Raw genomic sequence first — 12,487 nt, 5'->3', positions numbered from 1 at the left:
AGAACTGGGATGGACAGGCTGTCTGGGAAGGAGGAGGGAGCTCACCTGATGTGCTAGTGCAATCCACACACACACAGATTTTGGAGGAAAAACTCCACAATCGCCTGTTCACACATATTTCCCCACATTACGCCTTAAAGGATCAGAGCAGGTCACCTGAACGGCGCTGCAGGGGTTAATGTTCGGGAAAGATTCAAATGCAAGCAGCCAAGGAGAAAGCTGGACTTCAGAGGCAGGAAATGGGAATTGTTTTGCCTCCTCCTATATGACTTCAGCTGACTTTCTCCTCACATTTCAGGGTCATCAGTTGAAAGCTGGGAGCTCCTTTGGCTTTGTTGCTGCTACGTTCACTGGAACGTAAGAACCAGTGAGGTCAACAACGCACCTCTGGGGATGCAGACTGCAAGCCCATGAAAACTGTCTTCATCCTTCGCCATGGGGGAGAAGCACAGGCATTTCTCCTGGTGGCATTTCTCCTGGTGGCAGAAACCACACACCTCTGTAGCCTCCTGCGGGGCAGCTGTTCTCTGTCATTCGCGCAAGGGAGCGATTTCATAATCCAGAGAAGATGCTCAAAGCTAAGGGACTAGTTTAATGAAGTCTGTGAAAAAAAAAAAAAAAATCTGTACAGATCTGCGGAAAGAACTGCAGCAAGTTTTTCTTGCTGACAGCAGGACTGAGGCTGAACCACAGCTTTCCATGTCTGGAGAAAAACTAGGCATTTAGAGTTGGGACTTAAATTTCATAACATTCTCGTAATGAGTAAAATCAAAAGGGCCTTTGGGATCTCAGCACTCGTAGGCTTACAGGGAGCTGGGATCTAAAAAAAATTGCTTTGAAAGCCAAGCTCTAGACGGGATAAACATATTCCTGGGGACAGATCTGATTAGGTGAATCCCTTTGAAGGGGAGCCATGATATATCTATATCTATATCTATATCTATATCTATATCTATATCTGTGGTTGGCTGTTATGATTCAGCTAATCTGATCGTTAACTCCTGCTGGCCTCGAGGACACCCCATCTGACCAGCTCTGCCTACCCGTTTGAACACACGAGCAGCTTCCACTCCAGTGGATGGTTTGCCAGTAGCTTGTAAGGCTAAAGCAGAAAGCAAACAGTAACTGCAGGAGAGAGAGCACACTGCAAAATCTTTTCAATATCCCTTACTTCTGCAGGCAAAATAGATGTTGCTTCTGAAGAGCTCAAGAGGTAAAATCACTGACCTATGTAGCAACATTTTTGTCTCTTAAACGTTACATACATGTACGTATACATATAAAGCTTATAAACTATACACACCTCAGTGTGCATCAGTACAAATACGGAATTACTGTGAAATGCTAGTCATAAGAACCATTAAAGTAAACTTTATGGCACACGCCAGTCTGTACTGATAAGGTTGACAGTCTCTGGTGTCACTGCAGAGCCAAATCTCCTCATTCCTTGAAGCAAAAACCTGCACAACTGTTTTGCAAAGGACTATTTTTTTTTAAAGGTCCAGATAATCTCTTCCTGTTCATGGAAGTGGTGCTGGAAGTGAGAGCAAGCGATGCGTTTGTAGCATGGAGCTGTAAGATGGAGTGACAAAGTACTTCTGGAGAGCAGTGCCAGCCGGGCAGAGAGAGCCTACATACATCACTCCACCAAAATTAGGCTGCAAGAAAAAAACAAGATCTCTTGTAAGTACTGGCAGTGCATACAGCATTCAGTCAATAATTTTTAACAATATCCCTGCTGATTTAGTTTAGCTTTTCTTTCCTCTTAGTAATCTAAATGCTCATGAATGCTTCTGATTATTTATTCAGTATTTGGCAGGTCAAGTGACAACAGAAATATCTCTTGTGCCACTGCTGCTGCCTCGGCCCTGACACCAAGGGTCTGACAAACGTCCCTTCTGTGCCTGGTCCTTTTCCTGAGACTACTATGGGGAGGCTAATTGGTGCCAGAGAAGATCATGGTGTTATTTCCATTTGCATTCATTCACTACGAATTGGACTGCACATGCTTTTATATTTAACACTTCCTTCTCCCAGCTGTAAATTGACTACTACTAGTAAATCACATTGGAAAAAAGTCAGGTTGGGAGGGACCCTGGTAGTATAAACATCCCTGCTTTTCCCAGTTCTCTGACCCATATTCACTCTGCCTAGCTCCTTTCTGGAATTTCATCAGAGCAAAAAATATCAAGCAAAAAGATAAACTGAGATTTTCAAAGGGTACTACTGACCACGGAGAATGCAGATGGTATTATTCTACCAGGGCCTGGTTTTCGGTGAGTGATGAATATTCATTCACTTTTGGAAAAATCAATGGTTACTCAAGGTGATCACCTAAATACCAAGGCATCGCAGATCACCAGTCCCTTTCCAAACAGAAAGGACCGGAACTGTTCACAATAATGACATTCAGACAACATTCTGAAGCTCCAAAGTTTACATTTTCCACTCTGCAGCTGGGAAAAAAGCGTGCCCCAATTTTACCCACCACACCCAAGAACTCGTGCCAACAAATTGATAATTTCATTGCTTTGCAATCTTTAAGTGTGTTCCTAAGGTCTGGTCAGTATGCAAGCAGCTGAGGAGAACAAGAGGAATTTTTAGATGGTTGCATAGAGAAGCACCATGGAAACGAAAAATATAATTCTTGAACCACTGAAATGAGCATGAAGTCATTTCAGTGATGCTATTACTGCTAAAGCACTCACAAAGCGAAGAGCCAAAATACGGAGTTCATCAAGGTCAATAGGATCTTCCGCTGGCTTATATGGGCTTTTGCACCTTAGCAATACTTTGCTAAACTATATAGTGCTCCTTCTTAAAAATGAAAATACTGTGTTCTCTTTCTAAGTCAGTGGGGTTTCCATAAGGCAGTTGTAAGGTTGAAGACAACGTTAAGTCACCGCGAGTCTCAGATCTCTCTCCTATACTATGTTCAACCCAGCTGGAATTGTCCACTTACTTAGGAGATGAGGTGTAAGACACAGGTGAGTTGACACATTTGTCAAAAAATCTTGGCCAAGAGTCACTGGTATACCAAGTATGATGCGAGATTGCAAGATGATTTTTGATGCTTGTAACGATTGCAGTGCTGCGACTGGAAATTCATAGAGGAGTAAGAAAGAGACTTTACTGTGGAAGGATGCGGGCTAGTGGCTAAAGAAGCAGCGTAGTTTTCAAGAGAAACTCAAGAGATTTATCACTGGCAGAACTAGCTATTTACACTGTGACCTTGAAAAGGGTACATTAGGCATCAGTCTAATAATACCTAGGACATAAGTGTAGTTGAGAGGCTTAATTAATCACAGTCTTGAAGTCTCAAATCCACAGAAGGGAAGTGAAAAACAGTATTATAATAATTTGGGCCCTCTAGCTGGTTATGTTCAGGATCAGCGACACAGAGTGATTTAAGAAAAATGTGTTGGCAGGTGCCGCCCCGCAGTTCGTCTGTTACAATTCCCTGCCGAGCAGCAGTATTTTTAGCTGTAAATGAACCTACAGTATAAATCGAAGGAGCGCAAATGTTTCCCAGCGTAAGGTATAGGGGGCTGATGTTGAATTTAGGAATAGCGCAGCGTTAGTTGCCGGGCAGTAATTCACTTAGTTTAATACCCGGCCACTGAGAGCAGACAGGACCAGGAGTTCCCAGAGAAGAGGAAACGGAGGCAGAAGTGGGAGTTTACGGAGCAGCCTCCCCACAGGATGACTCCTGGGCTCAATTATACCTTGTAGCGAAGAAGATCTCATCATTAACTGTACACTGTGGAGCAGAGCCCTCTTTGATCTGTTTTAAATGCTCAGTTTAATTAAAATCCTTTCATTCTTCCTGGGAACAAAGAATAAGCTGAAGTAAAAAAGTTACCCTCTCTCTAGTGTTTTTCCTTTTATTCATCTCTAAATGACAGCTCCAATCTTTTCAGTTTCTCTTCCTCTGGACACTTTTATCTAGGCATTTCAATGTCCCATTCCTAGACCTTTCTATTTCCGCAAAATACTTTCAAGAAAAAAATAACCAAGAATGAATACAGTATTTCAGATGTGCCAATACGCTTGGTTTGTACAGCAGTGTTGTAATGTTTACAGAGCCTGTTTTCCATCCTGGGCTGTGCAGTACTCACACAATTTAGTTTTTGGATGACTCTGCAGTAGGGATTTTCACTGTCACCAATGATGACCCACTTTTTTTCTGACTAGTTTTCAGCTTTTAAGTGTAGCTGACATTTGTTTTTTTTTCTTTTTTCCCCCAAATCTGATTATTTTGTGTTTATTCAAAACAGAAGATTCTGCTTGCTCTCATATTTCTATCTCACCTTGCTTTCCTCGAGTCTTCTAAAAGTTTTCATAGCCATCCCTAGTCCTCAGCGGCCTTCAACCATTTGGTGTCATCTGCAAAATTTCTTACCTCACTGCTCGCTCTGTTTTCCGGATCATTAATAAAAGCAGCAAAGAATACATCTGACAGTATGGATCATTAAGACACCTGCTGCTAAGCCTTTGCCAATGTGAAAATGTAACATTTCTTTCAGACGTTATTTTCTCTGTCTTATCTAATTTCTAATACTGAGTAGTAATTTAACTGTTGCTTAAGATGTTTACAAGAAACCCAATAAATAACTCTCAGATATTGGCACTGTGAGATTAAATAAAAAGTGCTTTGAATAAGAACTGCTGCATGAAAAGTTGTCTCTGGTGATTCTCATCTTATGTTGATATTATCTATTCTCCTTATGCTCCTAATGTCAAATTGCATTAGTCCTTTAAAAGACAATATCATGGGGGAATAGAAAGACAGCCTGCTGATACTTTTTTTGATCTTTATATTTCAATGCAATGTGGTCATCAAAACTGTTCAGATATTTTTTCATTATTAAAATAGCAATCTTAAATACACATCTGGGAAGAATAAGTGGGGTTTTTGATGGAAAATAAATTCCATTGTGTACAATGAGGGAAAATATGATTGTCTTTACCTGATAAACCAGGACATCTATTCTAGGAATAAATCTGCTGGGACTGATATTCTGAACAGATCGTTTCTGTATGTACATGGAACCACCTTTAAAAACTGTCTGAAAAAAAAAATCTGCTGTACACTGAGATTTAGTAAGGCTATAGATTCAAGAGGCTTTGACTACACTGAATCTTTCTGAAATAATCTGATTTTAAGTATATCACCTCATTTCAAAGTGTTGAATTCCTTGGATGGAAGTGGAAGTAACTACACTAATATATGCAGGAGATATGTTTGCAAGTAGAAGAAAGAGGGCAGCAAAAGGATACCTCATTCTCATCCACAGGACCAAGTTAATTTCAGCTCAGGGTTATCTGTAATCAGTATAGACCCATATGACGCAAAGCTTTTCTGTACGGGATACTGACCAAAATAACTCTCTGTGCTGACGCTGCATGTCGGGCAAGAGATGCTTTTGCTCCGGAATAATGAGTGCATTTCTAAAGCCAGAGTGATTAGTCTGGGATAGAGCCGCCATTCCCCTAGAATCATGTTTTCTTGGGGAGGAAGTCTGATACGGCTAGTGATTAAAATGAAAATGTACAAATTCTGACACAAGGTTGCATCCTGCCTCTCGAAAATGCAGCAGAGGCAGTCGATACTCTGAGCTCTGCCAATGTGACCTACTGAGTGTGGGAATATCTGCTGTGCAGTGATTCACTCCAGCAGCAGTGACTGCAGCTAACTCTCCCCAGGCAGACGAGCTCACAGAGCTGCTGAAGAGGTGCAGTAAAACTTCATAAAGTGTCTTTCTCTGAGCCAGAAACACGTCTTCGTTCATGAAGGATGGTAATGTAAATGTTTAATGTCAAGGGGTTCCGACTTGCATGATTTATTTCCTCATTATCAATTTCTCTGTCGTTTACCCCATTCTTGCACCTGGTATCATCAAGAGGGAATAGGTGGTCATCTGAGGGAACCAGCATGGTCCTGGTGGCCTGGTTTACACCCATATTAAAATGACAGAAATAGCCACTTGGCCTATTCTTCTGTATCTGGGATGAATCAGAAAGAAGACATAAACATCAGCCTAATATATGGATCAGCTTAATTATTCTGCTGGCCTGGCAAAGGAGATTACCTATTAATGACAACAAAGGGGTTTTTACAGGAGTAATTTCAAAGTAGCACATTTAGAAGGTGGGTTGTTCCACTTTAGTTTTAATTACTGATAAAAAGGAAGAAAGTAGAATATTTTAATAAAACTCCAGGTGTTGAGAAGTCAATGTAATAAACTGAATGCAGAAGATAACACTTTACAGTTATAATTTGGTACAGTGATTCAGTGGAAAACCACATCTTTCAGAGGCTCTGACAAGATCCAAAAAAATGCTGCATGATAGCTGAGATCCCACAAAACAATCAGCATCTGTGGAGTGGAGAGAGATGTCATCTGCGTGAAGGCACTCCTGCTCCCTTTCCTTCACACGTGCATCACTCAGTGCACGCTTCATTGCAAGGCCAGCTCTTTTATACAGGGCCTTTTGTAAGAGAAGGTTGGGGCACACAACTGGATGCCAAATTGTAGAAAGACGTGAATGGGCACAGGTCCATGACACAAATTGCATCTACTTGTACTGACTGGGGAACAGGGATGTGAATTCTGGATGACTGGATTTTATCCTTATCTTTAGAACTTGCTTAATGTGACCACTCACAACGTGTTTGGCCCCAAGGAATCTCAGTTTTCTGCAATTTATAATATGTGCAGGTTTTTTTGACAGTTGAGAAAAATCATATAGCTCAGTTCCGTTTTTGTCAAACACACCCGCATTTCTCAATAGAGGGCAAAATTATACCATAGTGCATATAGACATCACATTCCTTTGTTTTTTTTTCCTTGGGAATTAAATTATCTTTACTATCTACTTCTGTCAATCTTGCTACAACCTTATTAGAGCTCTAGTTGGGTCCAAAGCCTTGACTGTAATAGAGAAGCCACAAAGAAGGACTGTAACCAAGTACCTTTCAGCACACCTTTCTCACAAATATGTAACCATCTAAAAGGCAGGCATCCTTTCCAAGTTAGTTACACAAGTTCCCTCACTGTACAGAGAAAGATACCTCCAGCAGGAAAACCATCCAGTCAGCCCTAGACACCTATTTTTGGATAGGATGAATCATCTTCTAGAAGGACCTCTCTCTTCGCTGGCTACTGATAGAGCCCAGACTGAGACTAGACATCTAATTTTTTTATTCCTAAGGTTAAATGAAGAAAGTCTTAATCTAAATCACAGCATCATTATGTTTCAATCCAAACAATTTGTTGTTGTATATTCATGGTGTAAAACCAACAATTTGTCACACAAAGACAATCAGAGATGATAATGATCCTGATAATAAAACGTGAAGCGATATTTATTCTAGAAATGCCAATTTAAAAGTAGGACTGATCAAGCTTAGGGCAATCTCAGGAAAACTAGGTGACAGTCTGAAATCTCAGTAAAGAAAGCTGGATGCTAATGCTGTGCTTTCACTCTCTCCTTGCAAATATAGTAAAAGCTCTGGGTATACTTCATACATTTCCTTGCTATTCCTCTTGCTTGGTACCTAGTACAGCAAACAAAAATAATCTTTAAGTACAAGATTTAAAGTTCTTAACAAGGTGCATTTATGTAACTTCTTGGTGCCCCTTCAGTATGTTGAGTAAATAAATCAGTCCTGTGAGCTTTCGGCTCCCCTCTGAATCACCTTCTTATACAAAAAAAGAGTCAACACTGGGTTTGAGAGTATCCCAAACAGGCGTACACAGTGAAGTCAATGCACACAGCCTTTATAACTGACCACATCACCAGGCAGAAGCCTCTCTGCTCCATGGATATTGTAGCTAGAACAGGTATCTATGCATATGAGCACAGAGGGTACAGAAAAAGAAACGGTGTAAGAAGCCAATCACCGCTTAGTTAGGGAATGTGTAGGTATCAACACACACAGACCACGCGCCTTGAGCCAGCTTTTAGAAGCTTTCCAAGGCTGCTACGCACTTCTTGGCAGGAGCCCATCTGCATGTAGCCACTATGTACCTCTCGCCTTGTGAGTGGAGGCTGGTTTTCTGTCTGTAGCGTCTGCCGACTCTCTCTGCCTCCCTTCCGAAGTGGCTGCATGAGCTGGCTTAAATCTTTATATTGCTTCACAATAATACTAGTGCCAATGATTAAAAAACCCACAGAAATGAAACAAAACACCTTGGCTCCAATCATTCATTTCACAGCCTCCTTCCCCCTCTTTATGCCAAGTAAAGGCAACTTCAATGCAGCAGTGTTTTCCTTTCCTCTAAATAAGATCTTTTCTTGCTGGAGTTCCAGCCAACTCCAGTGTTTTTTTCCTGTCTACCTGATCTCAAACTAATTAAAAAAACAGTCTTTGCAAATGCCTCTGGAGGATCACCAAACTTAAAGTGAGTTTTCAAGAGAAGGAATACAGTCCAAAAACGTTCGACGTATATTCCAGTAACAAATTCCCATGACTTCGGGTCAATTCCTTTGATGGAGTAATCTGGCAAGGTTCATTTCTGACAACAGAGGTATGCTGGTTTATACCAGCTGAAGGTTTCATCCTGCCTTTGTTTACCAAATGAATGCTGAACTTCCAAAAAATAAAGAGGTTAACAGGTCACACAGCTGTAGCCTTCCATTCCTGATAGAGAGGAGGCAGGGATGCCAAGCCCACTTTCCTTCCCAACAGAGTCCAGTCTCACTGGTGGTCTAGAGATGGGGATCCTTGGGGAGCCTTCTACACTCATTAGCTTCTCCATAACTGGGGAATCATTAGATTCAAAGCAAAAATAGGCAGATCTTGTTCATTCAGCAATAATTACACAAAAATAGGGACTGATATATTCACAGAAGATAAGTGCTGATGGTAACAACTCCATATTTAATAATACTTATCATGAGAACCAGCAGGACTGAAGACAGATGATTTTAATTTGAAATTAAAGCAACTCTGAAATTTGGACCAGATTAGAGACAATGTCCACTTGTTTCTTTCAGATTCTCAAGTAGTCTGCTAAATTCTAGGAGAAAAAGACTATACAGTGATTCTCCTGCTTCTTTTTAATTAAATTTGCAAACAGAGGAGGGTCAAATAAGAATCTAGCCTGTGATTTATTTATCTAGTTGAAACATGAACTCTGCTGCTTTAAATGAACACTATATACAAGCTTGTTTCTAGCCGAGGATTTCTTTATAGCAGGAGATTCTTGGAATGGGAAGATTTATGTGCTTCACATCTCTTTGTATAACCCCACAGAGAGGGAGAGCATCTGAGTGTGGGAGCGTGTGTGTATGGACACAAAATCTCAGAGGATGCCCTTTCAGAAGAGCCAAATATACTCCATAGCATTAGTATACAACATATCTTGTTATTTTGGTCACAAATTACAATGGGGACGCAGAGCTACTCCAGCCCCGTGTAGATATTCATAGCCTTTGTTTACTACCTACTTGGCAGGAGATATATATGGAACCATCTATATGACACAAGTGGACTATGCACCACGGTGCTCAATTCAGCCATAAAAATGCTCTAATTTATTGGAATAGTGCAGTTGGATGACATGAAAACTTATCAAGCTAGTGATGCCATGACTTCCTAGAGCAAATCACCCCCATGTTTCACTACACCTTGGTTCAGCCCATTCCTCCATCATTTAGAAGTAATCTCTTAAAATGTGCCAGATAAGTAGCACTTGAAACTGAAGTTCTCTGTTCTTCCCCGGAACAGATCTAACTAAGAAATAGCAATGTATTCTCATCCTTGCAATGAGACTGTGTGTTATTCCTGCCAACAAAAACAGCATCACAGTCAACTCTCCCTTTTCTGCGGGCAGCCTGTCTGGCACAGACAGGTCATACGATGGATCCAGTGAAATCCAAGCGGTTTCTGGTTCATTGCAGAGCACAGTCTTCATGAATGAAGCTATACTGAAGCTACACTGCTTTCTCTAGAAGAAACATAGCTGTGCCAAGAGCCAAGACTGAGCAGTTTTGTCCCAACAAACCTGAGCTGGCATCACTCACCGCTGGTGTGGGCGGCTCTGCCTTAGGTACCCGGCTGAAGGGGACAGGGTGCGGGTACTGGAATGACTGAGGGAAAAGCCCATCTGAGACAAGCAGAGCTCATGCACTAACGCGCAGCATCACTCTGGACAACCTGAGCTGGCTCCCTGCTGCACCACTCCCGTATCTTTGCAATGTGCTCCCCACCATATGTATGTGTATAACCTCCATCAGTCTATTAGTTGGATCTTTCTAGACCTCCACTATCACAGATAATGAAGAAACAGCTGTCTTTAAAAAGTACTGCAGCCCTACAGATTATCAATATTATTTTATAAGGTTTTCAAGTGCTAGGAGATTCTGGCCATACCCACTGAAATCGTGATTTGAAAGCTCCTTTTCCAGCTGCCTGAGCACATGCAATGTCCTAAAGAGACATCAAAACTGAAAAACTGGACAAGTGAAGGCCATTACCTTTGGGTGGAGGGAGGGAGTGGAGGACTGAAAGATCAGCTGCTCCGGAGGAGCCCATAATAAGCACAGGGTACTTTGATCCCCAGATCTTCTCAGTCCTATACCATCTAAATTGTGCCAACTGTGAGGATGTTTCCTGGCCTTCACCTCTACCTTCCAATTCATCTCACAGGGTGGTATCTTTATCACATGCTTCAACTGTAGTAACCAAGGGGAAATAACAGGCCGAGCAGCTACTAGGCTTCATTTATTATCAACCACAAGCACATTTAAATCTGCTAGCTGGAAGGGCTAGCTGGCCCATGACCTCCACCAAAGCATGCGGTGTTTAAGTTCTGGGTGACCTGGAGTCCAATGCCACCACTTGGGAGGGCAGAAGGGAGCTGCCTAAGTTGCATTCGCAAGGAGGTTTACACTAGACAGAAGCGCTGCCTATAGACATGTGCCTTTAAAAGAGTTTGGGAATAAGCATTTGTAGAAATGTTCTATGGTGTATCCAGTTTAGCATTTCCTTTTGGTGAAACTGGCAGCAATGCCGAAGGGTATGGTTATGACAAAACCAGTGAAATCATGGAGACGGTGTCAATTCCCTGTGGTTTGTGGTTGTAGCAAGCGATGCCATCGTACAATCAGAGCAAACCGCAGAGCCTGTAATTTAGTGAAATGTGGCGCAGTTATAAGGCAAATATATTTGTCGTGCAATAGAAATGGTTGAAACAATCATCATATGTCTTTTTGTGTGCTCAGGCTTCTTCGCAGCGCAGTGCCCTGCTGCTGAGTCAATTAACTCTGCGTCTGCAGGTTACTGCAGTAAAACCTCACTTTACAGGATGAACGTGACTAGATGTTTCTCAGCGCTGCACATTACTTTCCCATTTGCAATGTTTTTTTTATAGGCCCAGGCTTTGGCTGAGGACACAGTGTTCTGGCCCAAAAGGACGTGTCTTCAAAATACATTTAGAGTGAGACTGCATCTGCTCTTCTGGAAAGACACGAGTCTAATAGGCAATCTGCTTGATTTATGTACCATGAAGCATGATTAGAGTATGGGTAAGATTCTCATTCATTACATAATTTCTTTGAAATGATGAACCTGGCGTGTTTGTTATGAGATCCAAAACAAAGAGTAAAAGGACATTTTCAAGGTTGGCTTTAAGCTTGTATTTAGCAAATCCTTTTTTGTTGTTCCTCAGACCTATAATAATGCTGTAGAATTTTTTTTTCCCCTAAACAAGTAACTTTTTTTTTTTTTTTTATTACTTAAGCCCTTTTGTTTCAGGTACTTTAAAAACAAGCATCATTGAAACTTCACAAAGGCATTATGCCCTGGATTCAAATGGGTAAACTGAGGCAAATGGGCAGCTAAGCAATTTCCTTGAGAGGCTGAGCTGAATATACAAGTCCAATCTGTTAACTAGCACACCACTGATCCTTAAGTATCGCCCGTTCTTCTGGAATGAAAAAATCAATGCTGTCATCAAAATACGCTATAAGAAAACACAGTATGTTGTTGACACAGGCACATTGGCCAGAGATTTCAGTTTTATGAAGTTGCTCTGAGGAAAGGAAAACCAAGATTTTAAGAGCACAGAGGCATACCTTTAAATAAGTAGTTTCCCAACTGGGGAGAATCTTTGTGCAAGGAATGTTTATGACCTGATCCAAAGTCCCCTGAAATGTCACACTGGCTTAAATAAAGCTTGGATCAGCACCTAATCTCTGTATTGTGCAGATATTTCTCAAGTGTAAGAAATGACAGATCATTCTGTGGACAGCTTAAATGAAAGAATAGGGGCAGCAAAGGGAAATAATATCTGTAAAAACAGAGCAAGGAAATGGTGGAAGATCATTCAGTTGTCACTTTGCTTTTTAAGAGCAAACTGTCAGAGAGGGAGGAGAAAGTAGTAATTGGGAAATGAGGTGCACTCTAAATCTGAAAAGGTAGTGTCCATAAAAGAAAAAAATCTAATACAATATTCATTGAGGATTAGTCTTTCTCACT

Source organism: Platalea leucorodia, assembly GCF_965183815.1.
Source record: "Platalea leucorodia genome assembly, chromosome: 4".
Lineage (NCBI taxonomy): Eukaryota > Metazoa > Chordata > Aves > Pelecaniformes > Threskiornithidae > Platalea > Platalea leucorodia.
The sequence above is the reverse complement of the archived record's forward strand: the minus strand, read 5'-3'. Positions refer to the sequence as shown.